This window comes from Lissotriton vulgaris, chromosome 7 (assembly GCF_964263255.1).
Source record: "Lissotriton vulgaris chromosome 7, aLisVul1.2, whole genome shotgun sequence".
NCBI lineage: Eukaryota > Metazoa > Chordata > Amphibia > Caudata > Salamandridae > Lissotriton > Lissotriton vulgaris.
Genome location: NC_141695.1, coordinates 418,367,959 through 418,384,615, shown reverse-complemented (window position 1 = coordinate 418,384,615; position 16,657 = coordinate 418,367,959). Strand labels below are relative to the sequence as shown.

General features: G+C 50.3%; 1 protein-coding gene across 1 annotated transcript in view; it reads right to left on the bottom strand.

The window, feature by feature from the left end:
* The window catches only part of SPHK2 (sphingosine kinase 2), a 273,568-nt gene extending 258,476 nt beyond the window's left edge, over nucleotides 1-15,092 (bottom strand). Inside the window, exons 1-2 of the mRNA XM_086930400.1 lie at nucleotides 15,010-15,092; nucleotides 14,376-14,461 (exon numbers count right to left, since the gene is read on the bottom strand). The gene's annotated coding sequence lies outside the window, so the exon portion shown is untranslated. The remainder of the gene's footprint in view (nucleotides 1-14,375; nucleotides 14,462-15,009) is intronic.
* Nucleotides 15,093-16,657: the final 1,565 nt, after the last annotated feature.

Below are 16,657 nucleotides of genomic sequence, written 5' to 3'. Positions count from 1 at the left end.
GCGTGCTGGATGGATGGAGTGAGGGCGTGCTGGATGGATGGAGTGAGGGCGTGCTGGATGGATGGAGTGAGGGCGTGCTGGATGGATGGAGTGAGGGCGTGCTGGATGGATGGAGTGAGAGCGTGCTGGATGGATGGAGTGAGGGCGTGCTGGATGGATGGAGTGAGGGCGTGCTGGATGGATGGAGTGAGGGCGTGCTGGATGGATGGAGTGAGGGCGTGCTGGATGGATGGAGTGAGGGCGAGCTGGATGGATGGAGTGAGGGCGTGCTGGATGGATGGAGTGAGGGCGTGATGGATGGATGGAGTGAGGGCGTGATGGATGGATGGAGTGAGGGCGTGATGGATGGATGGAGTGAGGGCGTGATGGATAAATGGAGTGAGGGCGTGATGGATAAATGGAGTGAGGGCGTGATGGATGGATGGAGTGAGGGTGTGATGGATGGATGGAGTGAGGGCGTGATGGATGGATGGAGTGCGTGATGGATGGAGTGAGGGCGTGATGGATGGATGGAGTGAGGGTGTGATGGATGGATGGAGTGAGGGCGTGATGGATGGATGGAGTGAGGGCGTGATGGATGGATGGAGTGAGTGAGGGCGTGATGGAGTGAGGGCGTGATGGAGTGATGGAGTGAGGGCGTGATGGAGATATGGATGGATAAAAAGTGCCTATAAATTAACCCATCAGAAACATAAACACCTAATAAACAAAAATGCCTGATTATTGAAAAGGAGTAGACCAAGATATTAGATTTGTGCAAATACAATAAACAGAAGCAAGACCGTGAAGGGGCAGGAGCGAGTGAGACTGAAACTGAGAAAGAGTGGAGAGGCCAAGACAGGGCAGACATGGCTTTGGCGGCGATGGGACTGCGTTATTACAGGGAACGTCTCAGCACCAGCTTCTGCACGATCGAGGTACTTGCAAAGTACTCGATAAACACTGCTAAGCTCCAAGTAATAGACCTGCTGAGATAGGTTTACTGTCTTAAGTGTGAGCCAAGAAATGATGTGTCCTAGTGCGCAAATCTGAATCCCCTCCAAAAAAAAAGGCTGCAGAGCAGAACTAGAAGATCCCATATCCTCAGCATGCAGACTCTGATAGCGAGAGTACATGTTCACTCTAAGATAGTTACATACCAGATCACCTCCCAGCAGTTCACCTCTCTGACACCAACAACAAATGCAGGCGCCCTCTCCAGACAGACTGTATGAACACAAGTGGAATGGAAAGAGGTCAGTAAATTCAGTCACAAGAACATACCCGCAGACGACGGGCTATGAAGAAAACATGAAAGGGCACGAGAAGACAGGCTCTGCAGTCACGTGACAGCTGATGGCGGATAGGTTAGTAGTTAGCGGCTCCAAGAGCCACTGCCAAGAGGGAACGAAAAAGCTTGTTTCAAATATTCAATTATTATCGTGTCATCCCTGTGACCGAGTATGCATGAGTGCGTCATAAAAAATGAAAAAGCGGAGTCTCTGGTAAAGCTAACATTGGGCCGGGCCGTGCATACCTTTCTTTCTCCCTTGCAGACAGCAATTTGACGCTTTAGAGCATGTGCCTCCTGCATCAACCCTCAGTGGTTGTGTGCAGTTTCCAGGCTGAACTGCACCATTTCATATGGGTTGGCGAACGCTCGCTGAATTTCACCTGGGCATCGTGTGAGTCTCATTCCTGGCGTTTCCTTTAAGAACCATGTACTGGGACACTAAGTAAGATGACTGCCATACATACACATTATATAGTTATTTGTGAACAAGCACTAATAAAGCCTATGAGATCTATTGGCTTTGGCAGTGATTTCAGCCATGGTGACAGCTGCGTGGCTGCTGTTCAGCAGGATAGCAAATAATTATTTTAAAAGTGCTATGACGCAGCCGGCACTAATGCGCGTAATAGATGGGTGATAAGTCAATAGACAGAGAGAAAAGGAAAGGAGAGAGGATGTGGATGGGGATAGGACATGCGAGAGACAATGGGTAACCATACTGAAACCAGGCCGGTGCCCACCCGGCATTTGCCCAGAGTGCACTTTATCTAATTATTTACGGGACCCGTTTTTAGGTCCTTTGCGAGTGCCCACCTCGCAAATATAATTATATTTTAATTTGAGGGTGCCTACCGCTCTTGCCCCCGAAAGAAATCACCGCCGCAGCCCTGCTCCGTGAAAACCGGAAGTCAGGCACTTTTGGCCGAGACGGGGGCGGGCCTGCAATCCGGCAGGAAGTCCCGCCCGCCGCCGCCAAGGAAGAAGTGAAGCCGGCCGACTGATGGCCTCTCCGCAGCCCGGGGCTCCCATGAGTTGAGGAGAGTCCCGGGGCTGCCAACAGCAAAACAGCCAAAGTGTTGCGGGACTCCCAGGTGCTGGAGGGAGCCCCGGAAGTGAAGTCCTGCCCCCTGGTGCCGCGACGAGAAGAGACTGCCGCAGAGAGGAGCCCGATCCCCAGCAACAGCCCGGTGAGTGCCTGACCAGCACTGCAGAGGAGACACGGAACGCGCCGAAAGAGCCCGGTGAGTGGGAGGGGAGGGGGGTGTACGCGCGTATGTCTGTGTGTGTTCGAATGTGTCTGTGTGTGTGCGCGCGTGAGTCTGCGTGTGTGTATGCAGTGTGTGTGTGTGTGTGGCTGTGTATGTGCGCATGCGTGAGTGTGGAGTGTGTTTGCGCATGGGAACGAGGCACGAGAGGGGCGCGGCGCCGTGCGCGCCCACGAGGTGAAATCTGTGCTCTGCGCTCGTGCACCCTCTCGTGTCCACATTCCCAAATACAGGTAACATTAGTTGTCTTGCTGACAGCATTCAATGCTTTCGCATTGAATGCTAGGTCAGCTCGACCTAAACAAGGCAAGCATGAGTGAACAATTCGGAAGAGACGATGAATCAAACCATATCAGGACATTGAGGAAATATAATTCTAGGCGCGCATTAAGAAGACGCATTATCGAGCACAAACATAATAGCTCACAATACAGAACAAAAACACTGTGCACAAAAAAAATCTTTTCAGTATGCTCCGTTTAACTGCAGAAAACTAACCAGGAAAACCCAATATATACTTCAGAATGCACTGTAGGTAATCTGTGATGTCATAGCGATGTTTGGCAGGCACTTTGTGGCTTTGATCGGCAAGGGCTTGGGAAACTATGCACCCCAAAGCAGAGCTGCGGACACCACAAGCAGTGCAGAGTAAACATTCTGAACTAGAGTTAAGGCGAAAGACAAAAGATTAACCCAGCTTGTAGAATGAGACCCAGCAGTGGCACTTCAAAATTTGGAAAACTGAACAATAGAGTGAAAGAAGGAATTTTTAAAAAGAGGCAGTCTGAGTACAGTAGCCAAAGAGAAAACAAGTATGTGTGTGATTATCTTCTTATAAATCGCAAGCTTATTACTTCGCCACAGAAGTACAACTTCATATTAGACTTCGAACACCCCTAGTATGCAAGAAAAAAACCAAGCAGTCGGCAAGAGGATTACTTCATAGCGTGTCATGCAAGGGTCAGCACTTCAGAAGACGATTGTGGTTTAAAAAAATGCCTGCAAAGTCATAATACTGTAGGAGCTGCATCAATCATCAGACGCGGCTAGACTGCATACCATTCGCGACACTCATGGTTACCAGGAAATAGCTTCCGTTCCCCAAAAACAAAAAGGGGAAATGCTTTAATTGCTTTTATTCGAGGCTAGGCCAAGAGGAATCTGTGAAGCCACTAGCTCTGTATTTTTCCATCGTTTGTAATCTAGTATTATGCTTGGATTAAAAGAACAATGTAAATAAGTATAATCGAATAACAAGATTTATTACGGCTTTCTAGTTATAGCAAGCAGTTAGTTACTCCATGTATCGCCGGCCTTCTTGGGACACAAAGGGCAAAAAATATATATATCATAACAATTACAATGCGAACATGTGGTACGGATAGCAATGGGGTTGTATGTCACAGAATTTAGGAGCGAGTTGTAGGAAAGGCTAAATTGTACATGGCCCAAAAAGGCAGTACATTTCATGGGATAACTATATTACTTATTGGGAGGAGGTGTGAAGCAGTTATAATGAATTTTATTAGCAAAGATCCAGATGTGCTCTTCAAAGGGATGCTTACCACAAGAGGCATACGTTGTTTCTTTCTGGAGTTTTTTTTTTAATAGACAAGAATAATATCATTGTATGAGGAGAATCGTTAACTGGGTAATATTTGCATCCAAGAAAGGGTTAAAAGTTGAGCAGGCATTTGGTTTGTGAATAAGTGACGACACTTGTTAAATAAACTGTACAATTGGAGATGCAAGAGGAAACACCTACAAAGGAGAGAGAGGGTAACCATAAGGGCTTAGCTACAGAAACAATACAGTCATGACCAAATGCACCTTTGAGTTAATGGATGGGAGAAGAGGTGGGTGGTATTCAAGGTCAGCAGTCTTCAGTGGACTTCATCACAATTTTGGCGTTGAGGATGGTCGAGTCTTACTGCTGGACCTCAACTAGAATTATAATGGCATTAAGTGAATGCAAATGAACTTTGTATTTGAATACAGCCGCTTTGCCTCAGATGCTTTATTGGACTTCATTAGATGCTCCTTCTGGAGTGAGTACTGTGAGGTAAAGGACTAAGTAAACAAGAAGACGGACAATCATGTAATACTGGTGATATTTACTACATGAAATGGTTCAAAGTTAAAGGGGCGTGGCCAGCCAGGCAACATGGCGGACGCAACTCTCTAGAGCTCCGTCTGCAAGGCCCTAACTTCTCCTGCAATTCTCCTATAAGTGTGACCCAAGTTTCCCCATACTGGGCGGAGCAGCTGCGGGACTGCCTGAGGAGCTTGCCGGTGTGTCCAAAGTCGGGAGGCGAGGCCGGAGTGGAGGGGAACCGGCTGCCGAGCATAAGGAGCTGGCAGGAGCTGCAAAGGCGCGAAACCTGGCCGGGGTCTCGGCGCGCAGGGAGGCCTGGTACTGTGAAGACGGCAGAGGGAGCCTGATTGGCGCTGCGGACTGCTGTGCGAGCCTGGGGTGAGCAGAGGCGGCCCGGAGGGAGCGGCCAGACACCGGGTGAAGCCCCGGAAGGTCGGGAGGAGAGGCCCTGCTGCGGCTGCTCTCGGAGCTGGCAGGTGCGCCGCCCTTGGAAAGCACCGCGGCAGGCGGACAACGGCAAGTGAGAGTGGCGGAGGTGCGGACTCGGCCGCCGGCGGGCCCTGAAGGTTGGCGCCGGCAGGGAAAAGCGCACTCCCCTGCCTCAAGTGGGGATCGGTGGCTTTCTGTGCGACCGAGGACGGCAGCGGAAGATTGCCGGAACCCCTGTGGTGTGTTGCGGTGCCCCGGAGGCGGGCGCCAGGATGGAGGCTCGGCCCTGGTGAGTGCCCGGGATACAGCGCGCCGGACATTTACTGGCTGCGGGGCACTGAGCGTTGTAGCAGTAGCCGAGACACGACCGGGCGGCGGAGGACGGGGCCACAAGGTACAGGGAGTGTGACTGCCCGCAGACTGTACTGTTGGGGCGCCATTTTCTCCCAGCCGCCATTTTGAGCGCCCATACAATGAGAGGCCCCTAGGCCACAACAATCGATCCTTTTGTTGCGGGCGCCACCGGACTTTGAGACTGCGCCAACACTACGAAGCTGGGAGGTGAGGGGCCCCCCTGTATGGCTGACGTGGGGGTGCATCTGGGAGAACATTGTTGTTTGCGCCCCCGCATCCACCTGAAAAGTGGCGCGTGCTGAGGGTCTGGAGCCAGCCTGTGCGGCGAACAGTTCTTAACTGCCCCAGCGCAGATGCCCGTCGGCGGAGCCCTGCTGAAGCTCATTTACATTTTGCCAACGCGCAGCCCTGCCTGCTTGAGTAAGACTGCTCTCCCCACAGTCGCCACTAGGAATAAGACAGGCCAAGGAACATTTGAGAGAGGGTTGCTGACTGTATCTGCTGGCCCCCAGCGGGGGAGAGGACGGGCCCGCACGGGAGCCAGGGGACCTGCCTGTGAGGTGCCCGATTCCTGGACGCCTGGGCGGCGGCTACTGGAGGCCCAACTTAGCTGACGCCCTCCTGACTGGTGCACGGTATCTGTTGTCTGGCCGGTGGGTGCAAGTTTCTTCCCCCCCCCCCCTCCACCCCCTTCCCAGCATCGCTCCTGGACCCACAAACAGCAGACAAAGCAACAGGTGGAGAGCGGCCCGACCCCACGCAGGCACAGAGTCAGATGGTCATGGGACCCACAGCTACCCTAGCGGCCAAAATGGACACTGTCTTAGTGGCGGTGGAACGTATTGGGGCGACCCTGGAGCAGACTAAGACCTCACTGGAAGTGAGGATCGATAAAGACACGTCCGACTTCACGCTACTGCACGCGGACCACCGTAAACTGTCGGAGATAGTCGATGAGCAGCGCCAGGCGGTCCAGGAACTGCAGCCTATGGTGCGCAGCCACGCCTCAGCTCTACAGGACCTGATTGGTAGGGTCCATGCACTAGAGGACCGCGCGGAGGATGCAGAAGGGCACTCTCGTCGGAACAATGTCCGAGTGGTAGGTCTGCCGGAGGGGGAAAGAGGGGACAGACCTTGAACGCTACACTGAGGCCTGGCTGCGGACACTCTTGCCGGTTGGAGTACTGTCCGCGCACTTCGTGGTGGAACGGGCGCACAGGGTGCTGACGCAAACCCAGAGGCCAGGAGCTCTGCCTCACCCGTTCCTCTTCAAGCTCCTCAACTACAGGGACCGGGATACGGTGCTCAGGGAAACCCGGAAAATGAGTGACCTCCAGGTGGGCAACAGCCGCGTGATGTTCTTCCCGGACTACACAGCAACAGTACAAAAGAGGCGTGGCTCCTATATGGCAGTGAAGAAGCAGCTGCGAGACCTGAATCTGCCCTACTCCTTGCTGTTCCCCTCCCGCCTGCGAGTAGTCTCCAAGGAGGGTGTGCTCTTCTTTGAGGCTCTGTCGGATGTCTGGGACTGGCTGGAGGAGACCGGGCAGTGGTCGAGGCCGCGGCTGACGGGCCCGGCAGAGGGTAGATGGCAGGACCAGCGCTCCAGGAAACGCAGGAGGAAGAGAGGGGCCCGGCGAGGAGTGAGCCTGGGACAAGCTGCGCCCAGCCCAGAAAGATGCGACAGGGGCGGCAGGAGGCACTTGAGGCGGTCGCGACGTTGGGAGTGGTGAATGTACACGGAGACCCGGACCGCAGAGTGAAATCAACGTCAGCGGATCGTCCTCGCCGTCCACCGTAGCGTCTGAGGCGCTACACTGCCTGTGGTGACGCCCCAGACGGCTGACAACATCATGTGACTGATGGCGGACCTGAGATAAATTACTGTATTGCCCGTGTCCAGCACGCGGCCCTTTGTATCCTTTTGATGCCCGCTACGGCATGCTGACATTTTTAAATTGCTGGCTTTGCTGCCTCGCGCTTGCGCAGGCCTAGAATTAGAAGCCGCTAGTGCATTGCAGGTACACAATTCCGCATTATTCCGGGGGCACAGGCTTAGTATTTGCTATGCGGGGTGGTCTTGTGGGCGACTCAACCCAGCCCGGTATACTCTGCTGTCTTTAATCCAACATTCACACTTCAACAACACTAAGGGCCCTAGATGTGGGAGCAACTTGATGACGTAATTGACTGCGCGTTTCCCCACACGCACTCATATTGCAGTCAAGACACGTTAAAGGTAGTCACGTTGCCAAGTTTGGACGCATGCCCCGTTGGGAATTCGCCCGTGAAGTTACTCTGTTAGTTTTGGTTCACATGTTTCAGAAGCAGCAATTAGAGAATCCCGTCCGAGAGCCCGCCCCTTGGCCCCGCACGACACACCCCCTGACCCTCCCCCGGTTGGTTACATCACAGCAACACACATGGCGTGCACCAACATCATGACGTGGAACATCCGCGGCATGCACACCCCATTGCGCCGGTGCTTTATCTTCTCATACATGCAGCGACACCAGGTGGGGATCGCGTTGCTCCAGGAGACACACATGTCCCGGGTGGAACTGGAGAGGCTCCGCAGGCGATGGAGGGGACAGATGCATGGCACGGCTTACTCAGCACACGCGCGTGGCGCCTTGATATGGGTGAGGGCAGGTGTCCCCTTTGCATGCACTGATACGCAGGTAGACCCTGAGGGAAGGTATGCTTTTGCGAGGGGGAGGCTTAATGGGCAGGCGATACTGTAGGTTCTATTTATGCCCCCAATACAGATTAAGTTGCTTTCCTGGCGTCCTTAAACCTCTTCCTCCAGCGGTACGCGGGCCTCCCTTGGCTACTAGGCGGTGACTTTAACATGGTGTTGGACACGCAATTGGACCGCTCCTTCCCACCCCTCCGTGCAGCAGCACAAGCCCTCAGGGACTGGTTATTACACTGTGACGTCATAGACCTTTGGCGCGCGCAGCACCCTGCAGATAAAACATACCCATATTACTCAGCCGTGCACGGTCTCCATGTCCGCCTGGATCGAATAGTAGGCTCTCAGGCCCTGCGCCCTCTCTTGACTCAGACGGAATACCTAAGCAAGACACATTTAGATCACAACCCCCTGCGGTTCCAGATCAGCTAGGTGGCGGACAGGGCCCCGGTGCCCACATGGCGGCTACAGCCGTCTGCGCTAGAAGACGCAGAGTTTCGATCCTCATTGGGTACTGTCATTTTATCCTATTTTGAGGAGAATGAGAACTCTGCAAGCGACCCTATGGTGGAATGGGATGCCCATAAGGTAACTATCAGGGGGCACTGTATAGGGGGCCACATGGAACATCCGTGCGCAGGTGTCCGCGTCCCTGGCCCGCATAGAATCCGAGCTTCTGCAGTACGAACGGGAGGGGACGGGCAGGCATGCGCTGAAGCTTGGGGAACTCCGAGGAGACCATGCGGTCCTCCTTCAGAGGCTGAGATGCCACAACTATGCAGCACACACTGCCAAGACGCACGCAAAGGCAGATAGGGCTGGCCATTTGCTGGCCTGGCTGGTACAGACAGCAGAGCGTAATACCCCGATTGGTGCAATTCACACGGGGGACGGGGCAGTTCTGTACACATAGCGCTAGATCCACCGGGCGCTTACCGATCACTATCGGGATCTCTACAAAGCTCGAGGCGTTGGACAGGCGCATGAGGTGGCTGCGTTCCTGGAATCGATCACACTGCCTACTGTTACTGAGGACCAGCAGGCAGAGCTGGGAGCCCCGCTCGCGCTGGAGGAGGTGGGAGATGCGATCAGAGCACTGGGAACCGGGAAAACACCGGGGCCTGACGGCCTAACGGCCGAATACTATAAAGCAAACAGGGACATCCTAGCGCCTCAGCTCCTTAAGGTGTACAGGGCATCATTTGACGCGGGCCACCTCCTGCCATCTCTACGAGAAGCGTTCTTAGTGTCCCTGCCTAAACCCGACAGAGACCCCATGTCCCTAAGCTCCTATCGCCCACTGGCGATGCTTAACACTGACTACAAGATACTAGAAAAAATCCTGCAGAGCGTCTGGCGCCGATGGGTCCGCACTTAGTACATCCAGACCAGAACGGCTTTGTACCGGCGAGGTCCACATCTCTGAATCTTAGGCGGTATTTCCGGGTAGCAGCAGAGGCGGCGGTGGCCTGGCCCAGAGCGGGGTGCCTGGTGCTGGACTTAGAAAAGGCCTTTGATTGCCTTGAGTGGGGCTACCTGATGTCGGTGTTGGAGGCGTATGACCTGGAAGAAAGTTTCTTGCATATGGTGGGGCTTCTGTATAGGAACCCAGTGGTCCATGTCAGGCTGGGGCCGTACATCTCAGAAGAAGTGGCGGTGGGCAGGGGCACCCGACATGAGTGTCCTCTGTCACCGCTGCTCTTAGCGCTGGCCATGGAGCCTTTAGCTGTGGCCATGAGGCGACTCCTGGCAGATGGTATCCCGCTGGGCGACGGCGTTCATCAAGTGTCTTTATATGCTGATGATCTCATGGTCTTTGTCAGGGATGTGGGCCGCATACCAGAGCAGTTAGCCCTATTGTTAAGCCGCTTCGCGGGTCTGTCGGGGCTCCGTGATAATGCAGGCAAGTCCTGTCTTTACGCCTTTAACAGTGAGGTTGCCGATCCGGAGTATAGCCTTCATGGCACACGAGTCCAATGGCGGGCGGACACGTTAAAATACCTGGGAATCCAGATGTACCGCTGGTCGGCAGACCTGATGGACGGGAACCTGGGAAGAGCGGTCACGGCACTTAAGTCCCAGATCGACTTCTGGTCCACGCTCCCCCTAACACCCACGGGCAGAGTAGCCCTGGCTAAAATGGTGATGCTCCCCCGGCTTTTATACTATTTTGCAAATCTGCCCTTGTTCGTGCCCGCGTCCTTCTCTAAACTTAACGGGATCCTACGCGACTTCATTTGGGACGTATCCCGGCACCGTTTGGCTCTCGGGAAACTGTTCTTACCAGCAGATAAAAGTGGGATTAGCTGCTCCCTGTTTTGAGCACTACTACCTGGCAGCGCAGCTCCAATGGGTTGCCCGCTGTCTAGCAGACAGGGGGAGAGAAGACACCGCCACGAACGAGCCGCCCTACACTCTGGGGCGTATCACCGTGCTATTCCAACCACTAGCAGCACCGGCACGCCCCACCCCATCATTACTAGCGGTGGCATACAAATGCTTCCGCAGGGCGCTGCACATTACGAAGAAGGTGCTTCCAAACGCGCCTGCGGTGCCGCTGGAAAGCTCTCCAGGGGGAGAGGGCGTCCTCACACATCACATGCTAGAACAGTGGCGAGAAGCAGATGTCCAGACGCACGGTGACCTGTACCAAGATGGAGTTTTCATCCCCTTCGAGATGCTAGTCGCGGACGTTGGGCTTCCTCCCGGGGGGTTCCTAATGCACCGCTCCCTCACAGCCCACATGGCGGCCAGATGGGGCGAGGTTGCAGAGGAACCAGCGCAGCCCTTGACAGTGCAATATCTGCATGTCATGGGTAGGGGTAGGCATTTAATCTGGTGGTTCGCTGCATCCTTACAGATACACACGGAGCGAGACCTGACCCCACTCCGCGGAAAGTGGGAAAGGGATATGGGATGAGCGTTGGCGGACAAAGAATGGGAAAAGATACTCAAAAGCCCGGTGTGCATCCCCAGAAAGATGCGCTTTTGCCAAATCCAGGTATATATAGTTCATAGGGCATATCTCACCCCGACTTAATCAATAAATATTTTCACAGGGCGGACGCGTCTTGTCCCAGGTGTGGTGAGCTCAATGCGAATCTCCTGCATCTTCTGTGGCACTGCCCGGGACTTGGCAGGTATTGAAGGGACATCAGTGCCCTACTCACGCGATGCACAGGCCGCACCATCCCTTGTAACTGGTCCGAATATCTCTTATACCATTTCAAATGGTCGCCAAAGGACAAGGCTTTGTCCCGCTTTCTGGATTTGGGGATGGTAAAAGCGACGCAACTCCTCACAAGGAGATGAAAGGCCAGCGACCCGCCCAGTGTGCGGGCATGGTTTCTGTCCCTTCAGTCATGGGCCCGAGCAGAATGGACTGCCATTCGGAGGGAGGAAACCGTGGGATCTGCAGGGAACCTATGGCGAAGCAATGGGAGCGCATGCTTAACGCTTTGCAGGCGGTAGGGGCTAAATTGAGACAGGCTCTTGCAGTGAACCTTAGTGTGAGAAGGAGTCTGTGGGGCTTAGTTGTAAGCAGGTGCTTCAGAACTCTGGCGGAGAGTGGGGACCTCAGGGTCATAATGAGCAGAGCACAAGTAGAGTTGACAGTGTACAGAAGCTTTAGTAAATCTCTTGGTGAACATGGCTTCTACTGACTTGAGTGAGCAGACGATTCTAGGTAAGAGTGAGCAAGAGACACAGGACCTGAAGGTAAACAGGGATCTAAGCAGATCTATGGATGAGCAGGATTCTAAGGAACCTAGGAATGAGCACAAATGAAAGGACACCTGAAAGTGTCTAAGGTTATCAAGGTGAGTAGGAGTCTCAGGGAAAGTGTGAGCAGGTGCCTCGTAGGGTAATAGATTAGAAATGAGTTACAGGGTCCTGAGGAAGTGTGTGTAGTTTTAGGATCAACTGATGACGAGCAAAAACCTAAGCATCTTAGGGTGAGCGGGACATTCAGATCTTTGAGAATGACCAGAAGCCAGACCTATGAGTGAAAATGATTGATCATGTACCTGTAGGTCCAACGAGGATCCCCATGAATGAGTAGGAGCGTTAAGATCTAAAAGCAGGGAGCTGACTCAGGTCTCTAAAAGCGAGCATAGGCGAAGGGGGATTAATGGACCTGAAGATGAATGCTAAATGCATTAAATAATGTCGATTTAAGTCCCTTCCAAAGTTACTAGCCCTACACGATTAAAAAACTCCTTTATTTACCACAAGGTTCTCCTAAAATTAGCACTCTGACACAAACCAAGCAATAGCTTGCGGAAGGTCGCAACCGCAAATGTGGGCCACTTTTTTTGTGGAGTGCACGGGCCTATTTTTGTTTCCAATCCAACTCTGCATCAGACAGCACTGAATGCTAACGTTTACCCTTGAACCAAAATAAAATTTGCACTGATTGCTAGCAAACGTGTGTCTTTTTAGATAATACATTAAGAATAAATGTGTTCATAGTGCCCCAGTGCTTCCAACGGCCCAGTCAACAGAGGGACATCTTGCAAATGGTTACATCAAGGATAATAAATTCACAATTGTAACCTTTAAAGCTTCTAAAATTCTAGGCTTTGGATGGTACCCTTTTTGAAAAATAAATTACTTCAAAATACAACTGAGGAACATAGCCGTAGCACATTTACATGAGTTATTGTGCAATATTTTTCTGGCAAGACTTGTTTATCTTGCATTTATTTTTCCCTGGAATTAAAGACACAAATTTACTAAGAGTGCATATGTCGTTGTAGTCACACCATTTAAATGAATGCACCCAGAGTAACATCACTTCTATATCCCGCCTGACACCATGAATGCCATCGTAAAAAGGATGGCCATATTCACATGTTCGCGAACAACTTGAGAACATGGCTATGGTGATGACATTTCTTTGGCCCACCAACATACATTTCTAAAGCTTTAGTGTGATGTGCATATTCAGGATATGAATTCTAGGAATATTAATAATGATTGCTCCTGTAGCACCCTGGTTGATTCACAGTACTCCGGTTTCCTGAATACAAGATAGTAGTTTATCTAGCTCAGGTGTTTCCTGTGCATTGTGATACTTATAGTCCTGTATTTATTACAGGATAACCAAGACAACTATTAGAATGCAAAGAGAAAACTGACTGGCTGAGCAACTCAAGCATGGACTCAGAAAACATGAGTTTTCAGTCCTCAAACCTGTCGATGTTCGGAATCTTATTTTAGCATCATTTTGGTGATCTACAATATTTGGATGTGCTTCTTCCATGTACTGGCACAACAAACGTGGTCGAGTGGGAGAAGGCCTTCAGTTAAGAAGTATATTAAGTATTTTGTGGTAATGTTAGAGGAAAGACAAAAAAAACAATGCCTCTACCTCCGCATGATTCGGATATTTCATTTCACTTTGGAAACCCAAGACAAACACTATAAAGATTGTAACTCAATTTGTTAAATCAAGACCTTATCAACCTGTGAAACTCTCACAATCTGAAGCGTTGAGGGTGCGTTAGTCCATAACGAGTTTCAGACATGAATGTAATACTCAAACATAAAATGTGTACTGTTCTCCATATTAATGGTATGGCTACCTCACAATGTCCTCTGCACTACACAAAACATGAAAAACAGATTTCCAAAGGGAATATCAGCTGTCACTCAAACAAAGCAATTACTAGCTTTCCCACATTGAGTCATTCGCAAACAAAAAATGTAATTGGTATTGTACGTTTTTTGTGTGCGATCCTGACGTTCAACAAATAAGAGCAGCAATCTAGCCTCAATGCGATAAACTAAAGCTGATTTTGAAAGAAATGTACAATATTATGATTGCAACAAATTCCATACGATGTATTTATTTACAGATTACTTTTAAATTTAAACATATGGAAGAAAATCGCTTGCCCCAGAGGGAGCACGAGATCTAGTATAGATGGCGAGTAAATGTTAAGGAAAAAGTACTTGTGTAAGTGACAAGTAGTTGTGTATAAGTGACAAGGGACGGAGTAATTTGTTTGGGCAACGGCTGACCAAAATTTACATATAACGTACAGCAGTGGGTATCTTATACAAGTTTAAAATAACAGTACACTACAATTAATGGAAAATTAAAATCCTTAAAATCCCTAAACATTCAGGAAACCACACATCTGCGTCGAGAAAACAAATAACATATTTGGCGCAACTATTAAGATAGAAAATGTAATTAAGTTGTAGGAAATAATGCTATTTTTAAAAACACACATTTGTGGGCATCCGACCTCTACTTACCAGCCTCTCCATGGTCATCCAGATGGTCAAACAGGCACTACAAAACGGGTGGCGCAGTTAAAAAATGTCAACCATAGACTCCAATCCTAAAAAGAAGGTAAATAAATGGATGTCTGAAAACGTATCCTTTGTTTTATTGCAGATTCGTTGCTTCATCTGCCCACTGACTTCCCTGCGAACGTCGATCCGGATGCGCGGAAGGCTCATGAATATCCATAACCCAGCTTTGAAGGGTACATAGTAACGATCCTTGACGCACACAGTTGTTGGATGAACACAACGAATGCGCGTTTAAACTGTGCAGCTCGTCCTAACTAATGCCCCCTTCATCTATGTACGGAACCTCTAACACCACCACCAAAACTATTCTCCCACATCCTGCAGCGATGCCCAACGGTACAACAATCCAACTGGTTGTAACTGTAATCCCTCATACAGTGGGATCAATGCCACACATTCAGTGGTATTGATAATACCGTTCCAATTGTATCAATGCCCATTGGATAAACACCTCTCGTTCAACCTTTATCTCACTTTACTCCGAAACGTATTGCCTGTCTAAATAGCCTAAACATTAGACAAATGGCGAGTTAAATAGCTCCCACCCTGCCCCTTCTGTCTCTGCTATTAATACCTCCAACTTTCAGTATCAATATCCAGAGCCTCTAAGCTGCCTGCTCAACCACCCGAACTACAATGCTCGCTCTCACTCTGATAGCTTCTGCGTTTTAGTTGCTCTGTATAACAGGAAGTGCACGGCTACCGGCTCAAACATAGGCATAGACGAGGGACTAGGAAAACAGACGCCTGCCTTAACCACTATCATCAGATAGCAAACAGGACGGCCATTTTTAGCTTCAAAATTAATAGAAGAGTAACAGATGAGCCAAAAAATATATTCGCTGTTCAAACATTTCAATGGAACATGCAATAAACTAATAGTTTCTTTATATGAACGACTACAAAACAATTACTGAACACCTTTTTATTAGCCTTCTTTGAATTAGAAAACTAGAACCTATTGTTAAAGGTGACTGTTTAGGAGTTTTCGTACTTATTTTGTCATCACTCTGGGATTTTAAACAGGAATGGCCAAATTCCACGATCGCCCTTTTCCTCTCATGTGTGCTTGTATGTTTGTGGGAAGTGGTTGTTTGCATTTTCTGATTGGCTCTGACATTTCTGCACCCATTGAGCACTACGAAAAATTGGAGGGGGGCAATAAACGCCCCATTATTACCCTTCTCTCCTTAATGTAAATAAACAGGGAGCGAAGAGAATGAAAAAGTGTGTGTATGCGGGAGGGGAGGCGGTATGCTCAGGTTACGGGTTTAACGTGGCTACTACTTGGTAGGTGTATGTCACCCTTTCAGTTTTTGCACTTTTAGCGTACGCCAACATAGCTGCCAAGTTTTCTATGTTTCTAACGTGTCTGTGACATGTCAATGCCTTATGTGTGACACTTTGTGTGACAATGTAATGTATTATGCATGACATAAAGTTCGATGCTCATGTAACGGGATATATTTTTGAAATTACTCCCTTTTGTGCAATTTAGTGATCGACATTAGGCTCCTGAAATCATTTATGTAAATTTAGAAACCTATTTCTCTTTTATAACATGTCCACCGCATATCCATTACTATAGGGATAGATTAGAGTGAGAGTCTCAACAACCTCAACAATTCGGCAGTGGTCTATGTACTACCTTTTTAGGTCTCGCCTGTCGATGCGCATGCGCATCGAGCAAGCGAGACTATGGGGGCGTATCCACTCTTTGTCCAACTTGCAAGGAATCATGGCGATTCCTTGCAGTGCCCGTGACTTTTAAGCTCAATGCGCATGCGCATTGAGCTTAAAAGCGCGTGCACATGCCCCCAGCCGCCTGCCTTGCCTACTCTCCCGCCCCCTCACTTCTTGATTGCACGGCCGCTAGGCCGTGCCTCCCCTACTCTCCTCCTCCTACTCTCCTCCCCTCGCCGTCTGTTCCCGCACTCCTCCCACACCCCCGCTCCGCCCCCTCCCCTGCCTGCCGCGTCGCATTTTTTTTCAGTGTAACTGCGATCTGTGTGTTCTTTCTGCCACGTCTCCTTGATTCACAAGTATGTTCTATCATCCCTCCTTAGGGTATTGTATTTTTCTCGGAGAAAAGACCACTGTACTTGACCTTTTATACAAATTCCACTCTTCTCGGGAGAAACAACCCAAGCTCAAATGTACAGATGCCCTAGTAAAATCGCGCACTTTTTCTTTCTTTTCGAACAACGTCTACGAACTGTGTA